This window comes from Microcebus murinus, chromosome 11 (genome assembly GCF_040939455.1).
Source record: "Microcebus murinus isolate Inina chromosome 11, M.murinus_Inina_mat1.0, whole genome shotgun sequence".
In the NCBI taxonomy this organism is placed as follows: Eukaryota; Metazoa; Chordata; class Mammalia; order Primates; family Cheirogaleidae; genus Microcebus; species Microcebus murinus.
In genome coordinates, this window is record NC_134114.1 from 41,653,172 (window position 1) to 41,666,628 (window position 13,457).

The 13,457-nt window shown below is 35.9% G+C and overlaps 1 long non-coding RNA gene across 1 annotated transcript in view; it reads left to right on the forward strand.

Moving 5' to 3' along the window:
* The window catches only part of LOC142873791 (uncharacterized), a 39,257-nt gene extending 36,538 nt beyond the window's left edge, over positions 1 to 2,719 (forward strand). Inside the window, exon 3 of the long non-coding RNA XR_012921766.1 lies at positions 1,959 to 2,719. This is a non-coding gene — a long non-coding RNA (uncharacterized LOC142873791). The remainder of the gene's footprint in view (positions 1 to 1,958) is intronic.
* Positions 2,720 to 13,457: the final 10,738 nt, after the last annotated feature.

The following is a 13,457-nucleotide window of genomic DNA, read 5'->3' on the forward strand; positions in this document are numbered from 1 at the left end:
GAAAGAAAATGCATGTTAATCGCCCTGAAACAAAATGTGCCTTCAATGCTGTGGGCAAGTTTATCGCCTAGCAACAATTATATCTAACTTCAAAGATAGAATGATATATCCCTTGGAAATTACTTAAAATATATATAGTCGCTATTGAAAAAAATAACCATGTGATGAACATAATTTGATGAAACTCAATTTGCTTTTTTGTTCTACTTAGGACAAAGTGAAGCAGGTACCCAATTATCACTCTGATGGGACATGGTTACTACGATTTAGTATAATATGTCACATTTCATTGATTCTGGGATGCAGTTTTTTATGTTTTTTTTACCTTTTAACATATTTGAACTTGGAATGCAATTTATAGTTGATAATAAGTCATGGTTGTTTAGCAGAGATTTTTTCTTTTGTTATTAACAGTAAATAAAAGAATGGTCTATCTTGCACTCAATTGATGGCATCTTAGAACTGATGAAATACGCTAACCTTCCTTCTTCCTGCCTCTGATCAAACTGAAGAATATGTACTGTTAAAAACATTTTATATTCTAGCTTATTTTTGATGACTATCACATTGTATTCACAGTATTGCTATATGTGTATATGTATTTATAAAAGAAAAACTAGTGAACTTAGACTGATTTTTAGATAAAGTGAGAGAAAATATGACTACATTAAGCATTTCTTCACAATTACTTATTATACTGTGTGATCTTGTATTGCACTGATGCTGAAGAAAAATTTTTTCGTTTACTCCCAAATGTATACTTTTACTGCTTTTAAGGCATTTACTCTAATGAGTCCAAGATCATTTGAAAGTATATATGTATGCAATATAAAATGCTATAAATCCATCTTTTAAAAAAATCCTAGTAGGTTAATTTAGTTTCTTCAACAGCAGTGTATTGAACAGTTACTGCACACATATGCTGTGGTAGGCTGAGAAGCTATTAGCATCATTCCGATTTTACATACAAGCTCATTGAGGCTTAGAGAAGTTCAGTAACTTGTCCAAACTAACTCAGCTCCATACCAGACCCTTTGACCGTCAATCCTATTATTAATATTATTAATAGTATAGCTCCTTACAGTGGACATAAATTCAAAATCAGCTCGCATGCTATGGTTGACCCTGTATTAAAGAAGAAAAATAAAAGCTTACAGAAGCTAAGAGACTAATCAACATTTCTTGCTCTTTAAATGGAGTAGCTGGACTTGCATTCAGGCCTTTTGATGCTATAGAATCAGCTTTCCAATACCTGCAGACTCATAGTAACTACTTAGGAAATTTTTTGATCTATGACTTCAGGGATATTTTGGTTTCTTTATATTGGTTTGTCTGAATATGAAACTGGGTCTTTGACTATCCACAACAAGAGTCATGATTTTTCTAGGAATTCACTAACTTTTTGTCAGAAGATGTATAGTTCCTTCTGAAAACAAAGCAATAAATTTATGTTAACCTAGTGATTTTTTTTCTACTTTAGTTCCAGACTCTCTTAGTACCATAAAGTTCAAGTATGGGGATATTATTTTAAAACATTTAAGTTACTAAATTTTATCACCAGGATTATAATAATCAGTTACAAGGGAATTAATGAGAAACAGCATGATAATTCAGAGGTAAATACAGTAATACTGAAACACCTTTGCATATTTATATATATAAATTTATGAATTATTACAGGAAGAATCTTCCTATACATGTCTCATTGGCCTCCTCCCAACAATGGAAGTACAAAATATAATTTAAAACAGCATATCTTTCACCTCAAAGTTTGTTTGGAGATGTATGACCTAATCAATATGAAAGTGATTCACAAATAGCAAATACCCCCATAATAAGAGGGTATTATTATTATTTTATTAATATTAACAATTGTAATTCTATTTTAATCATTCTGCCACAAGCCATATCACTCTATTTAAAAATTCTTCATGACAAATATTTTTTTTCTTATCCAGATGAACTAAATCAACCAAGGATAATTTCAGCATCATGAAAACAACGTGCAGATTTAGGATTGACGAGAGAAGGCTGATGTTACTAAGGAAAAAGCCTCAGGGAGAATGCTCCAGGTTACATGCGTGACTTCCTATTTAGTGGTGACATTTATTTCTCTAAGATTCTAAATGCTAAGTTCCCGTAGCAATGCAAGTGCTACAGTGCTGACCCAGGGAATCACCTTGTATTAATATTTTCTTGCATGGCTAGGAAACTGGGTTCCAGTTTGGAGTCTTTCATTTGCTTGCCATGTGACCCTAAGAAATTCACTTGATCTTCGGTTTTGTTTCCTCATCTATAAAATGAAAATTATAATATTTATATCACAGTTATTACAAATATGTAAGGAATTGTTACTTTATTACTTTACCTTTTTTCCTGAAGTTTTATGATACATATTTCATTTTGAAATGATTTGAATGCAATGTTACATAATGATTAAAAGGAAAGTATTTTATTTAGCCATAATACAAAGCCAGGTGTGGTGGTTCACACTTATAATCCCAGCACTTTCAGAGATAGAGGCAGAAAGATCACTTGAGGCCAGGAGTTTAAGACCAGCCTGAGCAACACAGTGAGACTCCATCTTTACAAAAAAGAAAATAATTATCCAAGTGTGGTGGGTTATAGTCCCAGCTACATGGAAGGCTAAGGGGGGGAGGATTGTTTGAGCCCAGGAGTTCGAGGTTGCAGCGAGCTGTGATCATGCCACTGTACTCTAGCCTGACAGAATGAGACCTTGTCTCTGAAAAAATCAAAACAAACGAACAAATAAAAAACAGAAATAAAGAAACATAAAAAATGAATGGAATATATGGGCTCTGTATATAAGACCATGAACCTAAGAAATCTCAGAAAATATTAACTTTCTAAATAAATAAATGAATATTTTCTCCATTAAAACACTTATCTGACATTAAATTTCTATTTTCATTATCTTTTCATTGATTATTTTTTAATTCAAAATTTATGTTGTGGAAGGTAGAATTGAGGTTCTTGGGCAGGAAAACTCTATTAGATTTCATTTCTGAGTATGAGCTTAATTAAAACAATTGGCAATTTTTGCACTGATTTGGGGGTAATTTTGTAAAAATTCAGAAACTGACAAATTCTAAAGTTCCAGAACAAAGTGCTAAACCTATCTCTCTGATGTTACAAGGAATCATCTAAGAGCTTCAGAAACTATCCTGCAGACTATGTCTCTTTATAACGGGGTGGGGATACTAGTTCACCCCTATACAAGGCCTGTGTTATGGTGAATAAGCACTTAGCTCTTGATTTTCTCACCTATACATAAGGACCATTAAATATCGACCTTGTGGATTTTATGTGAGAAGAAAATGATAAATAGGCACATGTAAAAAGCTTAGCAAACTCTCCTGAAAAGCCAGCTATTAAGCGCACTGGTAGACTTCTGCCTAAAAAGATTGACTTAGATTTGCCTCTTTCTGAGTTATACTTGTGACCCATAACAATGAGGCAACTTGTAAATGAGCAGTCTGAGCCTCAATTATTTGTGAGCAGATAAAACGTTAAGTTCACAGATGGCAAAACTTTTTCTTGTGTATCCTTATCCCCATGCTCCAGAAAATCATTTGTGCTGCATGAATGAAATTTATAATCATTTCTTGGATTTCAAGCTAATGAAATAACCAAGTAGCTGCCACCCTCCTGGCTTTGCATGTTAGACTGGAAAGTACTTCCAACATTCTATTATATAGTCCATCCACTTCATTGGCTGAATAAGAAAATCAATTCCTTAAAATCTTGTATCACTTTTTATCATTGTTGTATCACCCACCAACCCCTTTTTCTAGACACAAAAACAAGAAACACAATAAGTAGATGGAGTGAGTTGAACAAAAATTCAATTCATTTTGGTTCAATTCAAATAGTGCTGAAGTGCTTGGGTCTGAATACTATGCTTTAACCCAGTATCTCCTCTTGAGGGATGAAAGTAATTCTCAATCAAGTAGCTTCTGAGGGTTAAGAACCAACAACTGCCACCCACAAAAACACTTCGTATGAATCCATCTGTAATGAAACATCTAAAGGGAAAGCTTCCTTACTTGAAAGTTCTTGCAGTCAGTTATATCACAGGCATAAAGGTTGACTTGGAGAGAACCAATTATTGTGGTATGCCGAAAGCAACATAAATTGACAAAGTCTAAGAATTCTCCACCTCGACTGGCTACTATTCACAGGGCGAGTGCTTTCCTACCAGGACAGGATGTTCCATTAGCCAAGGGATGAAAATGTGAGATCAGAAAGTACATTTTGTGGCATAATAACCTTGGCTAATATTTACAGGTATAGCATAGTGCATAGAGGAAGCTTATTATTATTTGTTTTTCATTTTCTTATAGGGTAGGATCAACTTGCCCTGGTTGGCCTCATACTTTCCAGGATTTAACACTGAAAATCCTGATTCCCAAAACTCCTCAGGCCTTGTTAAATCAAGATGGTTGGTTGGTTATCCTATTTCCCAAACCAAGTTAGCTAGTTTTAACTTCAACGTAATTTTCAAGGTTCCAAAAACCCCTTCACCAAAAAAAATCTTCATCAGCTTGAAATACAGCATTTGAGAAGAGATACGTAGAGTCATATTTATAAAATGACTTAAAATCCTTCCTATCTTATGGCTTATTGGTAACACAGTTGTTCGTACATCACATGGCAATGGTGAGATAGTCTCAGATCTCTTGCCTGTTACCATGGGGAGAGAGGCTAAAATACAAACCACCTCAGTACACCCCAATAAGTGTTGTCATTGCAGAAGCTCTGAGCATTATAGGAACACAGAATGGAATACACCTAGAGTCCAGGGGAGTGACAGCTAGACTGAGATCTTAAAACAAACAAATTCTTATTTTAGTGCTAAACGCCGCCAAACAAAGCCTTATGCTGAGAGGGGCAGTTAGACAGGTAGGTTTTCCTGAATATAATATTACCTAGAACTGCAGACATTGCTGTGGGAAGGAGGCAGTCCATAGTGGGAGGAGGAGAGGGAATGAAGGAGGGACCAGTGAAGGCACCGGAAGGGGCATAGTCATTTCCTCCAGAACAAACGTTTCCCTTTATCATGTTTGCCTTGATTTCCTGTGGGAAAAATATAGTCACTTGAGCCATTTCCCCTCTTGAGCCTTACAAACTGGAATGCTCTTCTCATATACAAATATATCTTTTAAGTTCCATTCATCCTACAAAGCTCTTCTGGATGCCTCCATTTTTGACAACACTTCCTTTGTCTTTGGTAATTATTCCTGATCTTCATCCTCTCAAGACTCTTAACCCTTTACCATGCATGTCACATATTTATAAGCTTCGTCATATTTGATTCCCATATTTTATGTCTCTATCATTCATTAATTTATCAATATGTGTTGAACACCTACTATGTGTTAGGTACTCTTCAAGGTACTGATTAAAAAGTGGTGAACAACTCAGAAATGATCCCGGGTCTCCTGTAGCATATACAGCCTTAGGAAAAAAAAAGAGCTTGTAAGCACTTAAAGGTACAGACTATGCCATATATATCAGTTGTATCCTGTACAGTATCAGTGAACAGCTGTAGTATATATTGGTCAATTAATAAATATTTGTTGACTTGATTAACTGAAAAACTTGGTAGTGGAATTATTCAATTAGGAAACAGTAATCAAAGCAGATGAAAGAGAAATGGTGTTTAGAGGTAACTCAAGGGTCCAGCTAAAATGTGATGATAAAAAAGTACCCATCTCTCACTCTGTGACCTACAAAAGTTATTTCTTCTGGCTCTCAATTTGCTCATCTTTAACATAGTGGGACAAGAGGGTTGTACTGATATTTCCTGTTCTCTTCTGCACCCTTCTCCAGTGGGCTCCGCCTTAGGAGGCTGAGTGCCTGGACTGCATCACAGGCTCCAGGCTCTGCATTCTGATTGGATTCAGCCAGTGGGGAGCTGGCATGAGGCAGAGGGTGGAAGGGTTGGTTATTTCCTTCCGCTATGGACTCCATTTTCAGCAGCAACTTCTCCTGGTTCCAGTCAATGCTCTTTTCCTAGGCCTTGACCCTTCTGGCTAGAACTTTTCACTGGTTCCCTACTGCTTATATTCCCAGGGCACTGTGCTCTGCCTCTGTTGGTTTCCACTAACACTGTCCACGGTTCTGTAAATAGTCCCTTTATTAAATTCTCTACAAATTACCCCATTTGACCATGCCTCTTTTCCTGTCAATACAGAAGACAATCATATTTACCTCTTGCTAGTGTAAACATTAATCTTTACTACGTGAAGTATCTAGCACAGTCCCTAGCATAAAGTAAGTCTTAGATAAACACGTCTCTCTCACACTCTTCCTTCTACTCTGGCCCTCTTAAAGACATGGGATTCATCTATGCTACTGTGGAATTTGTAGTAAATGTGACTTTCAATAGTTTAACAAGCTTTTACTTAAAGAAGGCCTTTGCTATTTTAAAGGAAAACTATTGTTTATGTAAGGGTCATTAACAAATAAAATCAAGAAAATGCATCTTCCAAAAAATCATGGCAATATAAAGAAAAGTGCACTTCAACTATAATTGTTTCAACTAGAGTTAAATACGTGCTTAAAAATGATATGCTATCTCTCCTTCTAGGAACACATATATACTCAGACTATGAAGGGGCTAAAGGAACAAACAGAAGAAAAAATAAGTTGTGAGGGGTCAGATTTATCTGACATTGATAATGCCTTTGTGGACAAAAGATTGCTTACAAAAATTTGTTTTAGAAATGATTGATGATAATTCTAGCTTAAGTTTCTTACCAATTTTGGGACAAGGAGATTAACCAAGAATTTACTGTGATAGAATAGCTATTATGAAATGATTGAGTCTTTTTTTCTGAGGGTGATTTTAGAGGAATAAAAGGTGTTCTCACTTAGCAGTAGGGGTGGCTAGGCCTGTGAGTCCTTGTGTCCAGGAAGCCTTCCCTTCTCTTACCTTTCTGGGGTGCTTAGCCAGCCAGAAGGAGAAGAAATCAGCCATTGATGGGATGCTGGAGGGAATTTTCTGAACATGTCTTTGTTATTAAAGGTTTAGGTCCACGTAAATAATTAAACTGGATTTCTCAGAGAAAACTGATCAGCAAAGATACTGTGATTGAAGATTGAAGAGGTACCCTGTGAGGTTGATAGAAGCCCTGAAACCAGGAACGGGGTGGGATTTATGGTCTTCAGAACAGCAGAGGCAGAGACTCAGGGAATGCACAGCCTCCGAAGTGGTAGGGCCTCCCTGAGGATCCTTGCCTGCGTGTGGTAGGTTGCAACAATGGCCACATGTTCCATTCCTTCCAAGTACTTTTGAAATATGCAGTTCCTCCCTTCAAGCAGTGGAGTCTATTGCTCTGCCTTTTGAATCTGAGCTGAACAGTGACTTCTTCTGGCCAATATAAAGCAGTGGAAATGATGCTATGCCAGTTCTGAATCTAGGCTTCAAGAACCCTTTGTATGTGTTTCTGCTTTTTCTCTTGGAACCTTACAAAGTTGCTAGGTGTTATAAACCTGAGATAGCCTGCTGGAAGATCAGAGACATGTGACCCTGTCCCTGTCCACCCTCTAACCAGCAGCCAGACAACCTACAAGAAGCAGAGCGCCTTTGCTGACTTGTAGCTGACTTGTAGCTGACCGCAGGGGCATACATGACCAAATCAAGACCAAAAAAAAAAAGACAAAAACTGCTTAGCAAAGCCCAGACACAATTGTCAACCCACAGAGTCATGAACTACAAATGGTTGTTGTTTAAATCACTAAGTTTTAAGGTTGTTTATTGCACAGCAAAACTAATTGATACACTATGTGCCTGTGACTTTGGGACTTTGATCAGGATCTCTGTGGCTTAGCTTAGCATGGGGAAAATGGAGCTACCTGCCTGAAAATGGGCCATATTGACTTGAAAAGAGCAATATTAGTTACCATCAAAGGTCCCGGAGATGCCCAGTGTCCACCATTTTCCTGTCCATACTATGCTTTAGGTTTCCTATGTGATCTAAGGGGGAAGAAGGGAGAACTTCTATGCTGTTTCTGCCAAATCATTGGATATTGGATTTTATGACCATCTTAACATATGGGAACTAGGGGCAAATTTAATTAGAAAAATAATAAAACTTTGGTTCTGTAGCTTAATTTGTCAAAATTTTTAGATAACAATATTTAAAATATTTTTAACCCCTTATCTGAAGGAGAAAGTATAATACTCTTAGAGAGTATTATAAGATCCTATACCCTGTTTCTCAATCAGCGAAGAAGCGAAAATGATCAGATCACTTATCTTTCTGAATGAGGTTTTTGACTTCTAATTCAATATGTGGTAATTTCATGATTTTTGAGCAAAAGTATGGTCAAGTTATGAGATAGCAAATAAGTGTTCAAGTCCAAAGTAGTGACTGTTAAAATATTGTGTATTTACAAAGAATTCTGGACTTGAAGTCACATAAAGTGTGTATGAGTCCTGGCTCTGTTACCTAATTAGTGTGAAATTGGGTGAGTCATTACTCATCTTTGGGTTTTCATTTCTTTATCTGCAAACTAAGAAAGAAGAACCAAATAATCTTTAAGTGACTTTCAAGGTCTACTAGTCAATGTCTTTCATTCTACATTTATAATTGGATGACCTTCTTAAAGGTATCTAGAGGTATAATTTACTTCCTTGTAGAATATCATTGCACTGATTACTCTCTCTTTAAAGCAGTTACTGGTAAGAGTGGGCAGGCAGCTAATCAGGCACCGCTTTGTATTACCTCTGCCACTCATGCCTTGTATTTTTATCTGTTACCTATTTATGTATCTGGTCTCCAGAACTAGTTTGCAGCCCCCTTCAGGATGGGCTTATCCTTTTTGACTCTTCATTTTATATTATAATAGCTAAACCTAAATATAATTTAATGAAAAGTATTGATACATGTAACATTTGATTACATTAATAAATTTCAATATACTTTAGAATAGCTGTCTTTTCTCCAATGTTTGTAACTCTGTCGGATGACCTGTGAGGTTTTATGCAGGCCGTTTCACTTTTCTGGGGGTTAATTTTGTACTCATAAAATGGAAGGGTATGGCTACATTATCTGTAAGATCCCTTTTTAGTGTACTGGTCTCTTTTACATGCTGTGGAAGTTCAGGACATATATGTTTATTATAAACCTAATTCTTTCTCCTAGCTAGACTTGGCTCTAGGAGGTAAGCTTAGCTTAGAGCTATAGATAGGCAACTCCGGGCACCCGTGCTGCAGAAGGCATGCAGGCTAACCGTCACTTGTACTCTGGCTGGGTGCCAACAGCATGGTCCCCCATCTTGCTGTGTCATCTCTCCCCTATTGCAGGTCTTCTGAGATATGCTGCCTAGGGCCACTCTCTGTTCTCAGAGCCAGTATGCTGAATTGCCTCTCTTTCGACAAGTCAAAGGCTGAGAGTGGGAGGGTTTAATGACTAAACTCCAAATAGTTAAGTCAGGTATCAATTACAAAAAAGTAATGATTTTTTAAAAGATAATGATAGCTGTCTCTTGGGAGATATATCATGGTTTAATAAAGATGTAGGGCACATGACCCTGGCCCAAGTATACCAGCATGAATTAGTACTTTATATAAAATGTGAGGATCTTTGTTTAGTACTCCTCTGTTTTTCTCATAATTTGCATAATTATAATCTGTTTGTTTCCAAAACTATCTTCTATGAACTAGAAATTTAGTATGTGCACTTAAACCAAAAGATCCAAATTTGATACAAAGCTCCTTAATAAAATTGCTAGTGAATCATATAAATTGATATTTATCTGAAATTATCGACAGTTTTCAAATAAAAGTGTTATTTTAAAAGATGCAAGCAAAACATTAAAATGTTTTAAAAGGTAAAAGATATAAGTAACCCTATAATTCCGTGAGAGAGCTATGTGTAGTATCCTTATTTCCAAGCAAGGTCAACAACAACAACTCCAGTAAAACTTCTTTGTAAGTGATTATAAAATAGTTATTTTTAATCAACTTTACCTTTCATGAGAAAAGCTATGGGTAGGAGTCTGAGTTTTGAAATCAGATAACCCTGGGCTTTAAATCTTGGCCCAGCATCTTACTATGTAGGATCCCATGGGCAAATTATTTAACCTCTTCTTAACCTCTCTATTAGTTTTCTTCTTTGTTAAATGAGATCAACAATACTACCTTGGGATATTATTGAGGATTAAATGGGATAATATAGACAAAGTACCTACCACAGTGGAGGTGTTAAAGAAAGGGTAGCTATCATTAATAGTATCATATTTATGTTATAGAAAGAAAGAATCATTTTCTTTTCTATGCAGTCTGAGTGCACTTACTTATTTTTTACAAAGCACCTTAATTATATTGATTATTTGTAATCTTGGAAACATCATAAGCAAGAATGAGTTAAAATAATTTTTCCATTTAATTTTTAAAACTCAGTACTCCCATGAGAATATTTAATTTCTTCCAAAGGGAACCTGAGACAATCAATAGAAGTTCCTGGTATGGATTCTGCACAAAGTTGAAAGCAAAGCCAATCCCAATATAGTGAGTCAGACAAAGGTAATGGGGTCAGGCTAGAAAAACCTCCCACTCGATTGGAGATGGTCCCAGAAATATCTAAGATTAGATACCCAGCCACATCCTTGAACTGTGGCTTTCAGTAAGGCTTGCATGAGGGAAAAAATAAATCCTCAGGGGCATCCTTATCCCTTATGCTAAGACTCAGTAATTTTATTTTTCAGCTTAGTAGAAAGATAGTGACAGTGGTGAAAACAGAATATCTATTGCTATTTTTTATTTAACTAACCTCATCATTATTAATTAATACTCAATTATCCTTGTTCTTGGCTCTGTTAAAGCCAAATAACCAAATGAAACAAATAAAGCTGACAAAGACATGTGCTGATAGCAAAGGCGACAATAGGTGAAGCAAATATATACAAACAACAAAGTGAATACTAGGAAATATTAGCTAAATGCAGGGTAGCAAAAAGCCAATTAATAATGAATAGCTATGTGGGGCAGTGAAAAGAAAAGTAGACGTAAAGGCAAAAATTTAAGAGTTCTCATCCCAGCTATGTCTCCCCAGGTCTATGTGACCCTCAGGAGGTCACTCAACTTCTCTGAACCTTAGGACCTTTGGGACTGCCCTATGTTCTAATATGCTAAGGTGTTCATGCCACATATTCTGTGACATTCCCTGGTGGCCCCTTTTTCTCCTATTAAATGTATTCTGTGTTTTTAAGTCTTTTAATATCAACTCCTAACCCCAGATTCACATGTAAGTGGAGAAGGCTTCCCTTTTTCCCTATTTCTTCAATGAGAGTCATAATATTCTAACTTTTTGGTGACCCCTTGATTTTAAGACTTTGATTGCTGTTAAATTACAAATATCCTTGGGAATAGATATTTTTAAAATAATTGAATATTTACATTTCACTACAATTGCAAAGGGGAAAAACATCAGTCTCTCTGATATTTTGTTACGAACTCCCAGGTGTCTCCCCAAACTTTTTCTTCCTTTCTCCCTTTATGTCAGAATTCCTGATTTTCAGCTGAGTACATATCTATTCATAATAAAGACTGTATTTCTTAGCATCCCTTGCAATAGGTATGGTCATAGATTACCTCCTAGGCACTGGAATATAAGAGCAGTGGCTTACATAAAGGGATAGAGAAATGCCTTTCTTCATCCTTTCCTCTTTCCTGCTGGCTGGAATGTAGATGAAAGATCTGGAACTACAGCAGCCATTCGTTGACCTTGGAAATGAAATTCATAGATGGTGGCCTGATTTCAAGCAAAGCTAAAATAATCCTGCTCTAACTTTAGGGAGATAGTCAGCTTATACTTTTGTTTGTTTAGCTGGCTTCTGACTAGATTTTTTTCCTCTTTCTACCCATTTAAATACTCAACTAAGACATTATGAACAGAACAGAATTAAGTTCCCCCAAATCTTTCACAGCTCTAGTTTTTTAAACTAAAATTTTGTAGGTTCTTCCACAAATAACATACTAAGCCAGGGGTCCTCAAACTTTTTAAACAGGGGGCCAGTTCACTGTCCCTCAGACAGTATAGTTTAAAAAGCTATGAACAAATTCCTATGCACATTGCACATATCTTATTTTGAAGTAAAAAAACAAATGGGCAAAAACACCCACATGTGGCCCTGGGGTGGTAGTTTGAGGACGCCTGTAAGACGTCTGAGGATGTATGCCATTTTAGCAAAATGTTAAGAAGGGATGAACTTTTTAAAGAACAGCAAATTTGTAAGTTAAATATTTATAATGTTTAAATATGTTCTATATCAGACTCTGAATTTGGAGAATTCTAGAGAATGATGATAGTACAAAAATTACAGGAAATTATTCTGTGGAAAATCAGGCTCTAAGCTGTGCAAATATTATTAAATGCCAAACAACTTTATACATTTAAGTGTCAGTATTATTTTGTTAGTATTTATCTTTAAAACAATTTATAAAGATATGCACTTTTACATACATCTAATTTAAAAAATTGCAGAACTTGTTCTTTAATTAGCTGCTAATATGACACATTGATATTGATTACCTTTTACCTTTTAATTTTATTTTTTAGCTAATTTAAATGAAATTTCTGTATCACATGACTCAACGATGAGGTGAGCATTTTTAAATGTATTTTCTTTCTTTTTTATTTTTTTGAGATAGATGTCTTGCTATGTTGCCCAGGCTGGCCTCAAACTCCTGGGCTCAAGTGATCCTCTATCCTCAGCCTTCTCAGTAGCTAGGTGCCATGGTGCCTGGCTTAAATGTATTTTCTGAATAATTATAAAAACTATTTACCTAGGCGATATCATATTACATTCTCACTAGTTTCAAGGTTAGAAGACAGATTGTAGATTTGTTAATTAAACAAAATCTAAAATTAATTGGACACTATGAATATGGTAGGTTTTCAATACATAACTGTTGCATTATTGAGTCCATACTGTGAAATTTTCAAGGTTTGTATTTTTAAAAAAGTCTTATATATAAATTATTTTAAGGTAGTGTTTCTCAAATTATGGCAAAGGAACCACTTGCATCAGAATTACTGAAGTGTTTAAAAGGCTAATTCCCAGACCTCTCTTCAGATCTAATGAATCAGAATCTCCACACATGGCTTGAGAACATGAGTTTTAATCCCCGTCCAAGCACATTTTAAGTTTCAGAACCTCTGTTCTGCTTTGTCTAATGCAATGAAATTTAAAGCTGATCCAAGTTATTCCTTATATACCAATATCACGATCATTCCTTTTCCACTCTGCCTCCAGTGTAGTAATTTTGACTTCGTGCCAAGGCCAGAAGGCTCATTGCTGGATGATCAACGTTTACTCTTAAGCGGAGAGAGCTGTCTACAGATAGGTACAGAGGACATACATATTAGTGTAGTCATACATATTAGTCAACTGAGGGGGAAAGATCAGGGTAACAAAAGTACAGT